Source organism: Falco biarmicus, chromosome W, assembly GCF_023638135.1.
Source record: "Falco biarmicus isolate bFalBia1 chromosome W, bFalBia1.pri, whole genome shotgun sequence".
NCBI lineage: Eukaryota > Metazoa > Chordata > Aves > Falconiformes > Falconidae > Falco > Falco biarmicus.
Genome location: NC_079310.1, coordinates 20,926,114 through 20,942,035, shown reverse-complemented (window position 1 = coordinate 20,942,035; position 15,922 = coordinate 20,926,114). Strand labels below are relative to the sequence as shown.

The window sequence follows — 15,922 nt, the reverse complement described above, 5'->3', positions numbered from 1 at the left end:
GTACTACACCAACTACGTACAATGAGTCTGATACTATGTTTACAGGTGTGTTGTTCCAGTTTCCCAATACCCAACACGCTGCTTTCAGTTCTAAGGTTTGAAGGTTGTCCCCTGGTTCACCGGTGATCACGTGTTTCTGCCACTGATTATCGGATTGCCAAACACACGCAGCCTTCTTCATCTTTCGTCCTGCATCTGTGAACACCGTTGGCCCTTCAACTGGTCTTTTTGAGCATAATGGTCTTGCAATCCACTGGTAATGTTCTATCATCTTCCAGAGAGGTTCTTTTAGCCTGTTGTTGTGAACAACACCTGCATAACCCATCAAGGCTTCCTGTATGGCTGTTGAATGTCTCAGGAGCCACTCATAATCATCACCACGGACTGGAATGCTGATATCTGCTGGTTCAGTCCCATCAATTCCAACAAACCTGTCTCTTCCTTTTCTCACCAAGGCCGCTACTGCTTCAGGACAACTTAAAATATAATGTCTGGGTTGCAATGGCAAAACCAACCACTCTAAAACGATCGCTGTATTTTCCCACTTTTTCTTTTGCCACTGTAAACTAAGGGCAAAAGGTGAAATGGCAACATTACAAACCAAAAAAGATAACGGATGATTCACCATTCAGCAACCACACCAGCCATTCTGAATCTTGCGGGACACAACTTCTAGGGCAGCCCGCTGTTCTGGTGAACAAGTTTGAGGACTGTTGGCTTCGGTGCCATGCAACCAGGATCGGAATGATTGCAAGTCTTCGTTAGTGAGGTTTTTTGTGTGTCATCAGGGTGTAAGGGAATCGTGAAGAAACAGTCTTCCAAGTCTATCACAACAATTTGCCAATTCTGAGGGATCATTGTAGGAGTTGGAAGACCAGGTTGCAACACTCCCATTGCTAAAATCTGATCATTAACTGTCCATAAATCATGTCCCAATTATGTGCATCAAGATTATTAACCAGTACTGGACAAGCTAACGAGCTAGTCACCTGCTAATCACCCTCCAAAATAGCATCACGAACAACACCAGACCAATGCTGTAGAATTGGATCTTTTCTCGAGTTCAGCATCGGAGGTGTAGTTGGGCTAACTGGAGGAATTACAGGTACTGAAGTAGTAGGCAGGTTCATTTCAACTCGTTTTCCAGGTTTGTTCATTTATCTATTACCTCCTGTAAGGATTTCTCTGTATTGTTATCACAAAGCTTTTCCCCGCCTTCCTCCTCAAATTCGTCGGATGATGTTTCAGGAAGAGGAGGATACGACATTGGACAGCGCTTTTGCCCTCCCTGATTTGACCTATGATCTGTAGCCACCCTCCGTTTTGGTCTTGCTCCACCCACAGCTCCAACTGGTGCAGCATGACTCGCTGCTCCTCCTTCCTGGGGAGGCTCAGCCGCCTATTCCGGTTTCAGCTCAGTTACAACAGACCTCTGAGGAGTAACTTCCGGTTTGTCTGCTGTCTTATCTAAAAACTCCTGTACTTTTGAACACACAGAGGCTGACATACCCTTCATAGGATGAGTATGCCCAACTCCGAAAAATGTAGCCAAGAGAGAAGGCTTAGGTGAATCACCCTTCTGTTCTATTGGCTTTTCTACCACATCTCCTCCCAATGCTTCTATAGCTGCTGCCGCTATATTTTTTTCCGCCTTCATAGTTTCCAGAGTGTTAATTATAGACCTCCACGTAGCTCCTAACGCTTTAGCTTCTTTTCCTTCTTTACCTCCCTTGATCGTAGTATCCCAGAGGCAATTTCCCACTTCTCTCCATTCCGTAATACTAAACAATAACGTGGGTTTGGGAATCTTATTCTTTTTTCGTGCCGAGCGAACTAAGGTCTCCACTTCTGTTTCTTTAATGCTCTCCCCTCTCTTAAAGAGGATGCTAATTAACAGTTTAATTGCCGCATCTAATTCCATTGCAGTCTTCCTGAGAGCTCCCCCCTCTCGCAGAAAGGATATCAGTGGAGAGCCCTGCCACGTTTGTTTTTTTTTGGCCGCGGCCTTCCTTAGTGCTCCCCCCTCTCACAGAAAGGGTATTAGCGGAGAGCCCCGCCGCACTCATCACGGTCTTCCTTAGTGCCCTCCCCTCTCTCAGAGAGGATATCAGTGGAGAGCCCTGTTGCGATTTACTTGTCGCGGTCTTACCTCCAGCGGGGGTGTAATCTGCAGCTCTACACTGAACTCTGGACTCCGCTTTTTGCCTTCCAGGTTCCGCCCGCCTCCGACCTCCAGCTCCCTAATCGGACAACTTCCCTTCGGGTCCGATGCATGGTGACTTCCGCATTTAAGTGAAAAACATTTAAGCTAAACCGCATTTAAACGAACCGCATTTAAGTGAATAAATGGGTCCCTGTTCGGGCGCCAGATGAAGAGGGTCCCCCGTGGAGAGTCGACCAAGTCACAACAATCACACCAATATGGCTACATGCCGTGCTCACTTTATTAAACAAACAGGTCATAGTTATAACTTAAACCAACTGCTCACACGACTTAACACACAGGTGATTGGATAAAAGTTTCTGGTCACGTGGGCATCCGCGTCGCTGATTGGTGAGCATGCTGCAGGCACCTGATCAGAGTGTGCTGATGAGAGTGTGTTGATTTCGCAGTTCCCAGGACTTGCTCTGCACCTGGCTTCTTGTTTGTGCATAGCTTGTTTTCTTTCTCACCCTGCTTGTTCCAAGGACAATTTAAAGTTGCTCTGCAGCTTCAACTAACAGGCCTGGGTTGTCCAAGCCGGACAATGGTAACATATGTCCTCGGTCCTTTAAAAATCCCTCTACAGAGATGGGTGCTACAAGATACCCAGTGTACTAATAGGTATATAGAAGTGACACAACTAAATTCATCGGCTGTTTTCATCCAAAATCAAATCCCTTTGAGGCATACATCGAACTTCCCCATCCTCCTCCATTACCCAGCAAGTGCTCCCAGGCCCTTGAGCAAAAGCAATCCTGCAAATAGTTTTGCCTTTGCCTGAGGCAGGAATAACCCAGACTGTCTTTCCAAACATATTTTTAAGGTGCACTACAGGAACTTTATCCCCTTCTACAGTTTTTAAAAGCTTTCATTGGGCAGGGCCAGCTTGGCTGGCAGATCCTCTGGAGTTGACTAACCAGGTGGCCTTTTCTAGATGTGTATCCCAGTGTTTGAAAGTCGCATCACCCATTGCTCTCAGTGTAGTATTTTATAGTCTGTTGTATCATTTATTTTTCCCAGAAGCTGATGCATGATAGGGGATGTGATATACCCACTCAATACCATTCTATTTGGCCCAAGTGTCTATGAGTTTGTTTCAGAAATTAGTTCCATTCTCTGATTCAATTCTTTCTTTCCATGTCGCCACAAGGCTTGTCTTTCAAGGCCCAGGATACTGTTTTGGGCCATGGCATGGTGCACAGGATATTGTAAGCACATGGCGCTTGCCTTGGTAAGTCTGTGGGAGTGTGATATAGTCAATCTGCCAAGCCTCCCCGTATTTATATTTTAACTATCGTCTTCCATACCAAAGAGGCTTTGACCGCTTGGCTTGCTTAATTGCAGCACACATTTCACATTCATGGATTACCTGTTCAATAGTGTCCATGGTTAAGTCCACCCCTTGATCTTGGGCCCATCTATATATTGGATCTCTTCCTTGGTGGCCTGAAGTGTCATGGGCCCACCAAGCTATAAATAATTCATCTTTATGAGTCTTCTCTTCTCTAGACTAAACAGGCCCAGCTCCCTCAGCCTTTCGTCATAAGGGAGATGTTCCAGTCCCCTAATCATCTTCGTAGCCCTCTACTGTACCTTCTCCAGTAGTTCCCTGTCTCTCTTGAAATGGGGAGCCCAGAACTGGACACAACACTCTAGATGCAGCCTCACCAAGGCAGAGTAGAGGGGGAGGATAACCTCCCTCAACCTGCTGGCCATGCTCCTCCTAATGCACCCCAGGATACCATTGGCCACCTGGCCACAAGGGCACACTGCTGGCTCATGGGCAACTTGTCCACTAGAAATCCCAGGTCCTTCTCTGCAGAGCTTCCCCCCAGCAGGTCATCCCCTAGCCTGTACTGGTGCACGGGGATGTTCCTCCTTAGGTGCAGGACCCTACACTTGCCTTTGTTGAACTTCATTAGGTTCCTCTCTGCCCAACTCTCTAGCCTGTTCAGGTCTTGCTCAATGGCAGCACAGCCTTCTGGCGGATCAGCCACTCCTCCCAGTTTTGTATCATCATCAGCCTTGCTGAGGGTACACTGTCCCTTCATTCAGGTCAATAATGAATAAGTTGGACAGGACTGGACCCAGTACTGACCCCTGGGGAACACCGCTAGCTACAGGCCTCCAGCTAGACTCTGCACCGCTGAACACAACCCTCTGAGCTCTGCCGTTCAGCCTGTTGTCAATCCACCTCACTGTCTGCTCATCTAACCCACACTTCCTGAGCACTCATCTAACCCACACTTCCTGAGCTTACCTATGAGGATGTTATGGGAGATGGTGTCAAAAGCCTCACTGAAGTCACGGTAGTCACATCCATTGCTCTCCCCTTGTCTATCCATCCAGTCATTCCATCATAGAAGGCTATCAGGTAGGTCAGGCATGATTTCCCTTTGGTGAATCCATGTTGAATACTCCTGATAACCTTCTTTTCCTCCACATGCTTCGAGGTGACCTCCAGGATGAGCTGTTCCATCACCTTTCCAGGGATGGAGGATGGTGCTTTCAGCCCAGAAAACCAACCAAATCCTGGGCTGCATCAAAAGAAGCATGGAAAACAGGTTGAGGGAGGTAATTCTTCCCCTCTACTCCACTCTCATGAGACCCCCCACCTGGAGTACTGCATTCAGCTCTGGGGCACCCAGCCTAAGGAGGACATGGGCCTGTTGGACCGAGTCCAGAGGAGGGCCATGAAGATGATCAGAGGGCTGGATCACCTATCCTATGAAGAAAGGCTGAGAGAGGTGGGGTTGCTCAGCCTCGAGAAGAGAAGGCTCTGGGGAGACCTTATAGCAGCCTTCCAGTACCTAAAAGGGGCCTACAAGAAATCTGGAGAAGGACTTTTTACAAGGGTATGTAGTGATAAGACAGAGGGTAATGGCTTTAAGCCAAAAGAGGGTAGATGTAGATTAGACATTAGGAAGAAATTCTTTACTGTGAGGGTGGTAAGGCACTGGAATAGGTTGCCCAGAGAAGCTGTGGATGCCCCATCCCTGGGAGTGTTCAGGGCCAGGCTGGATGGGGCTTTGAGCAGCCTGGTCTAGTGGAAGGTGTCCCTGCCCATGGCAGGGGGGTTGGAACTTGATGATCTTTAAGGTCCATTCCAACCCAAACCATTCTATGATAATTCTATGAATCTATTATTTTATGAAGTTCCCCTAGCCCCTCCAGTCCCTTCCAATATTGTGCACAGTATGTTTTGTAAACACATAACGTGATATTAATACATACGTGTGTGAGCACACACAGACCATGCATAGACATTACACTTGTATATCAGGGATTTGTTATTGATCACTAGGAAAAAAATAGGAAATATGTCCATACTCACTTTAGAGAAACAGGGTTTCTCTTTTTTGGAGAGTAACACCTTTAAATTGGATCTATTTCAATTTCTAAGTTTTTCTGTTCATCTTTTTCTTCTTTTCTCTTCATACTTTAGTGGATGTGTTAGTATCCAGCAGAATACAAGGACTCTATTTCCTAATCAACTCCTGAAGTTACCAAACTTACAATTAGTTTAAATTTGAAATTTAATTTTTAATTAAATTGAAATTACAATTTGGCACTAAGTTTTTATCTCTAAATTACTATTTTGTTTTGCTTTGCATCCCCCCTTTTGCTGCCTTTAAGGGTATTGGGTAGTCATACTGGTAAATGTAACAGTTTAAAAGGTACCCAATGTACTGCACACAGTTTTGAGTTCTTTAGGGGAGGGTTTTGGTAATACTGATGATTTAAATTTTGCATATTGGTTAGATTTGGAAGTAGTTTTGCAAGGATCCAGATTTCACGCATTTTCTCTTCTGTTGAATAACCCAGTTCCCCAGCCTAGCATTTTATTCTAAAAAGTCAGGGAATAGATTATTCTTATTATTTGGTTCTTCTAAGGGCATAAGTTTTAAGGATTCCTGGCTTGGGGGATGGGAAGGAGGAAGGGTGTCCCTAGCTGCTGCTGCTGCTCTTTTCTTTTCTTTTCTTTTCTTTTCTTTTCTTTTCTTTTCTTTTCTTTTCTTTTCTTTTCTTTTCTTTTCTTTTCTTTTCTTTTCTTTTCTTTTCTTTTCTTTTCTTTTCTTTTCTTTTCTTTTCTTTTCTTTTCTTTTCTTTTCTTTTCTTTTCTTTTCGCCTTAAAGAACCCCTTGGCTCAAGGTCCTTCTCCAAGCATCCTTGCAACACAAATTTCCTATGCTGCTTGCAGAGTTATACCAGACTATCAGGCCCCAGTGTGCTCTGTTCAACCACTTCTTGTTAACTAGCAGGGGTGGCAAGTATTTGTCTAGTGACGGAAGCCGTGGGTTGTTAGATATTTTTAATAGGTACATTATTTACAGGGTTTAAAGGATTAAGCAGTGTTTTATAGCAAAATGAATCAAAAAGGGAGGAGGGGATTATTGGAAAAAGGGAGGTGAGACACAGACAAGAATTAGGTGTTTCTTCATAGGAAAGTGGAATTGATTTCTGTATGCTTTACCTTTTACAAAGGTTTATAGTTTGTTTTTTTTCCCTTTATAACTCAGAGTCTGAATGCTCAGTTCTGTATAAATTGAATCTCTCTTTAGGTTGAGGAGACATCCTTTTGCAATTGTTTATTTTTCTTGTATAACATTTTCTCACATTCCAGGGACTAGTTTGCAGAGAGCTCAGCCTCTGGGTCTCTGTCTGCTTTATGGCAAATATAGCAAGGCTCAATAATTGTGGTGTTCTTTAGCTTTCAATAGACCCTCAATATACTCCTTCAAGTGAATGTTACACATTTTGGTTTCAGACTCTAATGATTTGGACACATTTGCAAAAGGAGCAGTCCCTTCCTCATTTAGAGGTTCTGTACCAGCCATTCCCTCCTTACAACAGTTGTTAAGGGGCAGCCAAGTTCTGTGGACTTTGCTTTAGGGTCATCTCACCTCTTTCAGTTTGCTAGGGCTTCTGCTTTTCCCAGGTCTGAGCATAAATTCCCAATAGGCACAGGTATGGTCAACCATCAATAGATCAACAAAGATGGAAGAACAGTGCTTTTACAGCCACTACATACACATATAAACATGGACAAGACAAATGTCCTGATCTTCCTCTTACTCTCTGGTGAATCAGACTCAGTGCTGGCCAGCAGATCTCATGCACTCATTTGCAAACATCTCATCTTTTTGTACTCCTTGGCTTGTACTCACAAACAAGATGCCAGATATTGCAGTATATCTGCATACTGTTCACCTGGCACCCTGAAACAAGTGTTAGTTTTAACCAGCTGGTTTGCAATCCCAATTGCTTGGTTACAAATGCTACAGCACTCTGCATCTGACTATGGTATGAGGTTATACTCTTTTTGGGAAACACTGATATCTCTCACATCACACAGACCCCACATACACCTGACAAACAATCATACATATTACAGGGTTCCATGCTGTTTTGCTGATTGACTGGATACCAAGCAAAAATGAATTCCAAACCAAGTATAAGAATAAATGCAGTTTATTACATTAAACTATAATAAAGAAAAACAGCATGAAATATGATAAAAGGAAACAGTACTAGTTATTGTGCACAGTATGATAAAAGAGCAATAGGAGCAAAGCATCAGATCATTACTGCAAAGTGTTACAGAGACTAAGAAAAGGATACATCACCAGTTACCACATTAACATCATCCAGGCCCACACTTTGACTGGGAAGCCCCATTGCAGCTGGTGCCAGGAGTCTCTTGGTAACTGGGAAAATTCCTACATGGTGCATCCACTCGTAGGTGAGGCTTCTGGCCCAGTCCCAGAGCTTGCCCACCTTTATACTCAGTGAAAAACAAAAATAGTTTACACACCTAATATATGTAAACTTTTAAATTTAGGTTAAATGCAGGCATGCACTATCTCATGATTCATAAGGCTCACACACACGCCAGGGACATTGGCCATATGCCTGAGAGTGGTGGAGTTACTGTCATGACATAGCTGCACACAATATTTATTGTCTAGATGGTCCTGCTGATATCTTGCTTGTTCAGGGGTCTCAAGACAAACACCACCTGCTCATTAAAATTGTCCTTGAGCTCCCTGAGCTCCCTGCCCAAGTTAAGTGATCTCTAATTAAAGACAAAGGCTTTTTCATAAGCATTAATCAATTTAATAAATTTTCATCACATATGCAAACACTTGTTCCTTATTATATGTCCTCACCACAAAGAAAACAAAATTCTGTGCAAATACCTGTACTCAGCCTATGAATAGACAGGGTCTCAAACAAGCATTCCAAGGGCTGTGGTCCTACTCAGATTGTCAAAACACAGTATGTGAAAAGGCTTGGGTTGTACACTCAATACACAACAGAAAGAAATCCCCACAAATGCATTCAGTGTGCAAAATTATAGAATTCCCTGAAAACAAAGGTGCCTAACATTAAAAAAGGAGAATTCAATACCACTGATACTTTGGTTAAAAATTCAGGCATTTAGGGGTAAGGTAACAGCAGGAACAGAACCACATCACTCAGTGACATGAAATTTATCAAGTGTGATGAGTATAGTGGGGGGGATAGTGATTTCTATCCTAAGATTCCTCTTCTGTGACGTGCTTGTACTTCACACTTGCAGCAGTCTAGGCTGCTCCCTCTCTCGTCCAGTTTAGATAGGCACCATGGACTCTAGGGGAACTAGACACCCATTCTGATTACTTGATGTGTCTGGATCCTTGTTAGTGGCCCTGCCATTATGTGTTACTGTTACACTGTGTGTTCAGACTTCTGTGTGGTGTTGGACATCTGTGTATTGATGTTCCCCATAAGGGACTATACTCTTCACTGTTTATTGCTTTTGAACTTATGTGGTTGGCCTAAGCTATTGTTGGCCTCCGTGGTTGCATCACCCCACACCAATATCTTTGACTTACTCCATATCTAAGGCCAATTAGCAGTTGTTTACCTGGGTTGCTGTCTGGTGTCCTGCCCTAAATGTGTTCTAAGGATGTAAAGTTATTAAGAGTTTATCTGTGCTGCTTTGTTTCTTTCCTGTGCATGCCTAAACTGTTAGAGCAGAGTAGATGGAGCCCAGAGATTTTGGGTAAGTCTTCTCCATAATAGTTACAGACTATTTGAGGTTGGAAGGCACCTCTGGAGTTCATCTAGTCCAACCCTCCCTGCTCAAAGCAGGACTAACTAGATCAGGCTTCCCCAGGACTGTGTTCAGTTGGGTTTTTAATATCTCTAAGGATGAAAACTCCACAACCTCTCTGGGCAACCTTTTTCAATGCTTGACAGTCCTTGTGGTGAAAAAGTTTTTCCTTGTATCCAGTCTGAACCTTTCTTGTTTCAACGTATGCTGGTTAGCTCTCATACTCCCACCATGCATCACTGTGAGGAGCCTGGCTCTGTCTTCTTGATGATCTCCTCATGGCTACTGGCAAGCTGCTGTTAGAGCCCCCTGAAGCCTTCTCTTCTCCAGGCTGAACAAGCCCTGTACTCTCAGCCTCTCCTCATAGGGCAAGTGCTCCAGCCCCTGACCATCTGATGGCCTTCTGCTGAACTCACTCCAGTTTGTCAATGCTTTTCTTGTATTGGGGGGGGGGGGGGGGGGGGGAGTGAGGTGGGGGGGGGGGTGGCAAAACTGGATATGGTATTCTAGAGGGTGGTCTAATGAGTGTTGACTAGAGAGGAAGAATCATTCCCTGAAATTTACTGCTTATGCTCTTTTTAATCCTGCCCAGGATGCTGTTGTCCATCTTTGCTTGCCAGGGCATACTGCTGGCTCATGTTCAGCATTGCTGTCTTCCAAGACCCCCCCCCAGGGCCTTTTCAGCAGAGCTGCTCTCCAGCTAGTCTGTTCCCAGACTGCTTTGTTGCCAAGGTTTCTTCCTTTGAAGAAGTACTGACAGGGATGTAAACACAGTGGAAGAAAACCCACTGCATCCAAAACTTTATCAAATTGGAGAAGCAACATGGACCCCCTGCTCAAACATATTTAAGAAAGAAATCAGAAGGCATGGATGGTTGGATACTGTCTTGGAGGGATGACTCTGTGCCAGAAGGGGGGAGTACGTACAGGCCTGTAGGGATTGTGACCTGTGGGTGACCAACACCAAAGCAGATATGCTAATAGTGTGGCAGGAAGAAACTCTTATGCATATGACCCTCAACCTACTATGCTGCTTATTGACTCTCCCCTTCTTAGTGTCAACTTTCTGTGTTTTTGCCATGGGTCACACCTGGGATGTCTCCAAGTGCATTATCCAAGGAAATTAGCCAGAAGGGATAAGACACAAAATAGTAGGGGAGAGAGATGCTGATTTGCTGTGGAGGTGTATCAGTACATATTGTATGTTTCAAGTAGAGCTCAAAAAAGATTGGAATGCTTAACAAAGGTCACAAATGGAGGTGATGTTTTCTAATGGAGTAATGGTTTGCCAAAGGAAGCATTAATGAGTGCTCAGTGCAAAGAGAGGTGCTTGATCAGAAGTTACCAGCTAGTAGCATTGAGCTGGCAAAATTAAAAGCTATGTGCCAAGCTTTCTGTGCTGCTAGGAGAACAGTCGGTGAGGTTAAAGGTGACTGCCATGGACTGGGATCCCAAAACTTGGGAAAACTGGAATGGTGAATTTAAGGACTCTGATGATGAATTAAAGCAGAGTCCTATCAAGAAGCCCCAGTTACAGCAATTAGGCAGACCTATGAGAAATGAAATACCATTCCCCATAATGTGACCAGACAGCATGTGTCCTTTACTCATAGCAAGATTAGGGATATATAGAAAACTTACAGCCACTACTATGAGGAGACACCCTTGCAGTGGCTATAGATGTGCTGGGAAACTGGAGACAACAGGATATAGCTGATGGCTTGAGAGCAGGCTTCTGGGGGAGTTTGGTGCCTATGCCACTTGTAAATGTTCCCCTGCACAACGGAGGTGGGCTTTGGGCTTGGCTGATGGAGGGATATGTTTAGCAATAGGCCGATCCTGTTGAGTCCATGAATATGGTAACTCTCTGGAGGGACTAAGAAGAGGGTAATCAACTACAGTTGCTCGTGCTGCTGGAGTGTATCTACAGGCAAGAGGGGAGGGACCCCAAAAAGTTGGTGATCACTGATGCTATGGCCTGAACACTCCAATGGGTAGGCAGGGTTAATAACACCCCTCTCTTATCACCTGTTAACTTGTTGGGATGCCTTATTGATCAAGGGAGTGATCTATATGTATCATATGGGGGAGGGGGGCAGTGGATGGACAGAACATGCCAGATTAGTGTGAGATCAGCAGCACAGCTAAGGATAATGCTTAAGAGTCCAATAGTAGGCTGCATCCCTGATTTTCCAGGTAAACTCATTGTGTTAGCAGATGTGAATCTCATTTTAGTTGGGACTTTAACAAAGAGATTTAATTTGCAAATATATTAGACTATAAATAGACTGTGAAGCTTAAATTTTATATTTTCATCCATTCTTTGTGAATGTTAAAAAAATCTGCATCTCTTGTATGCTCTTGCTTATCTATTTAATTTCTGTGCATGGAAGCCTTTGAGGTTCATTGGCTCCGAGAAAGGAGAGGCAAACTATTGAATATTTAAAATCTGCTTCTCAGTAATGTAATCCAAGAATATTTCAGATCCTTGAGAAGGAAATGTAGGATATAGCAGCAGTAAAATTTGAATTAATTTGATTTTGCAGGGGGAGAAGGGGGAGTGGGAATGAGCTGATGTGCTCACATTAAATACCTTGAATTTTTATACTCGCACAACTCACCTGTTCTCTTCATCTCCTCCCTGATGTACATATAATTCCCACATCTTTGTTGTTGTCCTTTTCAAGCCTTTCTAGAAGTCTTTAACCACACCACCCCCACCCCCCAAAGAAAAATAATATTAGGGTACTAACTCTAATTGAAACAAAGGTTTTGGACCTTCTATTTCTCTAGAATTTAAGGATTTATAAACCTTTTTATTTTATTTTATTTTAATTTATTTTTTTTAAAAAATATGGTTCTCAGGCAGTGGTACATTTTAGCTGCACATTACAATATAAAAGGTAAATAAATTATGTAGTATTCATTGGCTGTTCCACTCAAAGTCAGAAGTGACATTGACATTTGTGGAATAAAATTGTAAGGACCTGGAGCACAACCCCCTTCTAGAATTTAGTTGGCTAAGTAAAAGAGTTTAGCTGGCTGAGTCCAAGGTCAGCTCCTTCACTGATAAGAGCTGTTGTGAAGAAAGCTAGAAGTGAGAGCCTGATCCTCCTTTTCCCCTGGGAGCTGCTTTTAAGGTGAAGCATTACCACTGGCCCCTGCCTGTGCTACATTGCTATATCACAGATGTGTAGCAGCTATGTTTGTGTCTGGTCTTGGATCTCTGTGATTCTGACTGTGACCTGGACCTACTGGCTTGCCTTCCTAGCTTGGCCTTGGACCTGCCTCTGACATGCAGAATCAGACTCCACAGTCTATCAGATTGTAAAGTAGGTATGTTTATTCAGCTCGGGGGGGGGGGGGGGGGGGGGGGGGGGGGGGGGGGGAGGGGGGGGGAGGTTGGTTGTCAGGTTGTCTCACCTGTGCACACCTGGGGCAACAATTTACCTCAATTTATATAATCAAAATGTTGCATATACATAAGGTTTCCAAATACACCTATACATATTCATGACCTATTCCTGCTTCATATTAAAATTAGTTCCAAGAAGTCATTTCCATAAGTCCCTCCCAACTGTGCTTGTGTGGTGCCTCTTTGTGGGGGTCATGGGGATGAAGGCTTGGTAGTCTCCCTCGATCTGAGCTTTTTACCTTCTCTCTTTGTGCAGACTCAGTTGTTCCTTGGTCTTTGTCCAAACTATAGAGTTGGTTTTATCTAGTTCTCATCAGGAACTGTCCTTCAGGAGGAACTGCAGACTCCTTGCTTCAGTTAATTTACACAATGGTTAGTAAAAGAAAGCATTATTTATCAACAACAATCTAGGTAATTGTTAAGCAATTAGATCTACTAAAATTTCTTCAACCCCTTTCCTCACCTCATCACTACAGACTTGCTGGGTGATCACTGGACTGCCTCTGACCCCACCTACTGTCTCTAGCCCTAATCCTGACCTGGATTTACTGCTCCACATTATGGCTCCTTGTTGGTGAGGTCACTGCTCCTGCTTGCCTTATTCTTGTGCTCCAATCCTGGCACACTTGATTGCAGAGCAGCCAGCCTTTGCTGCTCTCGGACAAAAATGAGACAAAGAAGAATCAGGTCCCACTTCCTTTTATATTGTATGAATCCTGATGGCTTCCCATGAGGGAATATTCTCTTAGCTTGAAGTTTTCAAGTATAACCAATTCCTCAAAAGGAATTTATTTACTGAATGTGTGACAGAAGCTAACTGGAAATTTACTGAAGTTTCAACACTTTTTGATTGATATTGTGCTCTCGACTTTAAGTTTGGTCTAAGAAGCAGTAAGTCTTTAGATCAAGAGCCTGTCTTGGTAAATACTAAAATTATTTCTTTGTAATAAATGCCTTTAAGAAGTAAAAAAAATATTGCTTAACTGTTCTAGAGGCACTTCAAATCTTGTATATGCTTTGTATTCCATTACTTTAGCCTTTTAATGCTTTTTTCTGCTTTGAAACAATCTGGAACAGCATTCTGTAACTTGCTGCACTCTATCCAAGGAGCTTAATTGGGAATGATCTCTCTAATAAAGATTAAAGCTAGCCTCATTATAATATTGATATTCACTTAAATGATATTCTAATTTCTCTTTTTTCTTTGGAAACTGACTTCTTAATAATTATGATTTAAATGCCAGTGTGGCATTTCCAGTGGTCAGAATTGTAGGCTATCTTGGCAACTAATTTAAGATACAAGCTATAATAAACCCGGGGGGGGGGGGAAAAAAAAAAAAAAAAAAAGAAAAAAAGAGTAAGCTATCAGTGAATAATTGTGTGGTAAAACCCAAACAAGAAAATCAAATTTCCCTAGCTTAGACTTTTATACTAGTAATTTCATCTATGATGCTTAAACTGTAACTTCATTTGGCAAGAACAAACACATTTATTCTCTGTACCACTTGCTATTTAGGATTTGTTGATGTCTTTTTTATCATTTTTGATCCAGTCTGTATGTGAAATCCATTGTTACAGAGATGGACATCTGTGGAGGCTTGCAAAGATTTTTGTCTTCACTGCTTTTGGTTTGCTAGTACTTTGCGTTATAACATTGGGCAACCTTTCTATGGTGGTAGATAGATGGTATCAAATCCCTCTTGAGTTCATTGGCTCTGTTTCTTCTGTTGGCAAGACATTATTGCTAAGAAAGGCCTATTCCTTTCCTGAGCAGAGATTGCTCATACATGTTCTTTCTTTTTCTCTGTCTCTCTCTTGTGTCCTAGAGATTGTGGTGATGCAGGTCGAGGCAGACTGAAAAAACATTATGTCTGTGTAGTTGGGTTCAGACAAAATGGCCTTTATTGTTTATACAAATTATTTATATATCTTAGACAGTACATTTGTCAGACCCTGATAGATTTTTGTGTTCTTCTTGCTTGCTATTTGCTGTTGCTGTAGGTGCCCGTATGCTGCGGTTCTAAGTTCCGATTCTTCACATCCTGTTTACATATCTGACAATTTGTGGCTGTCTTAAAGGTACGTGACTAAGTCTTTGAAGTCAACTAACTTGTCTGCAGACCCGCTGCAGACCCCAACAAGAGATGACTGTCATTTTGTTCTCATTCACTTGTATACATTGATGAGGTCTGGTGTATCTGAATTGAAGATTTGCACCTGAATCATGTTTTTTAAAACTTAAACCTAGATCAAAACAGAATAGAAACTGGATATTGGGACTTCCAATTGGAAGAAAAGATGAACATTAATGGGGGTGACTTAATTCTAGGTCTGTTACTTTTTTTAATTATAAAGGAACTTGTGGAGTTTGGCTATGTCAGGTGCAGGATCCTTTCAGTTCCTTTCTCCTCAGATAGAGGGGGAGATGTGGGCAGGCAATGAAGGGACTTTTTTACCCTGCATCTGTTAGACTGGCTTCATTGTTGACTGTATACTAGCTGTGTATCAAGTAGTCAATAAGTATAGGTTTAATGTATTAAAGGATGTTAAGACAGGCATCCCCTTCAGCCACTCTGGCTCAGGACTCCTTCCTGATTTGTTATCCCAAATCTGGGTTCTTCACCAGGTGTGCAAGAGCCAATCCACACACAGAGTCAAGATATTTGCTTATTGCATGTCTGCCCAGAGATGGGTGCTAAGTGGCAAATCCACAAAGTTAACACACCTCAACACATAGAAAAACATTTTATACACTTTGAACAATTCTTTAGAATTACATTTAGTCACACTTAATTCTCATTAATTCTTACAAGCCTTGTCTCCATTTAAAGGTACAGCATTCTTTTTTTTCACTGCCTATGTTCTGTGGGTAGGGGGCTTTGTTAGTGAGGGGCTTTCTTTGATCGAAGGTGAATCTTTTAGTATGCTAATTAGCATAGTTTACCCATAATTCTAATAATTTTCTGTTTAGTCTCATTAACCACTTGGTTCTCCTTGAGCTTGTCTTGTTTCCCAGCTTGACATATTTATGGTGTCTATTCCTTCTCCCAAGGCCATGTTTTGTTAACTGTTTGTAAGGATTAACTAACATCCCCTGTTTCTCAATTCTTTCTTGTTTTTCACGGGTTCCCTGTTGCACCATCTGTGCTTATATTCTTATTGCTTAGCTACCCCTCTAAAGTGTTCAGAACAGAGTAAGTAGCCC

General features: G+C 42.8%; 1 protein-coding gene across 1 annotated transcript in view; it reads left to right on the top strand.

Moving 5' to 3' along the window:
• LOC130141923 (amyloid-beta A4 precursor protein-binding family A member 1-like) overlaps window positions 1-15,922 on the top strand; it is a 137,317-nt gene that overhangs the window by 31,178 nt on the left and 90,217 nt on the right. The window contains exon 2 of the mRNA XM_056323222.1: window positions 14,719-14,796. The gene's annotated coding sequence lies outside the window, so the exon portion shown is untranslated. The remainder of the gene's footprint in view (window positions 1-14,718; window positions 14,797-15,922) is intronic.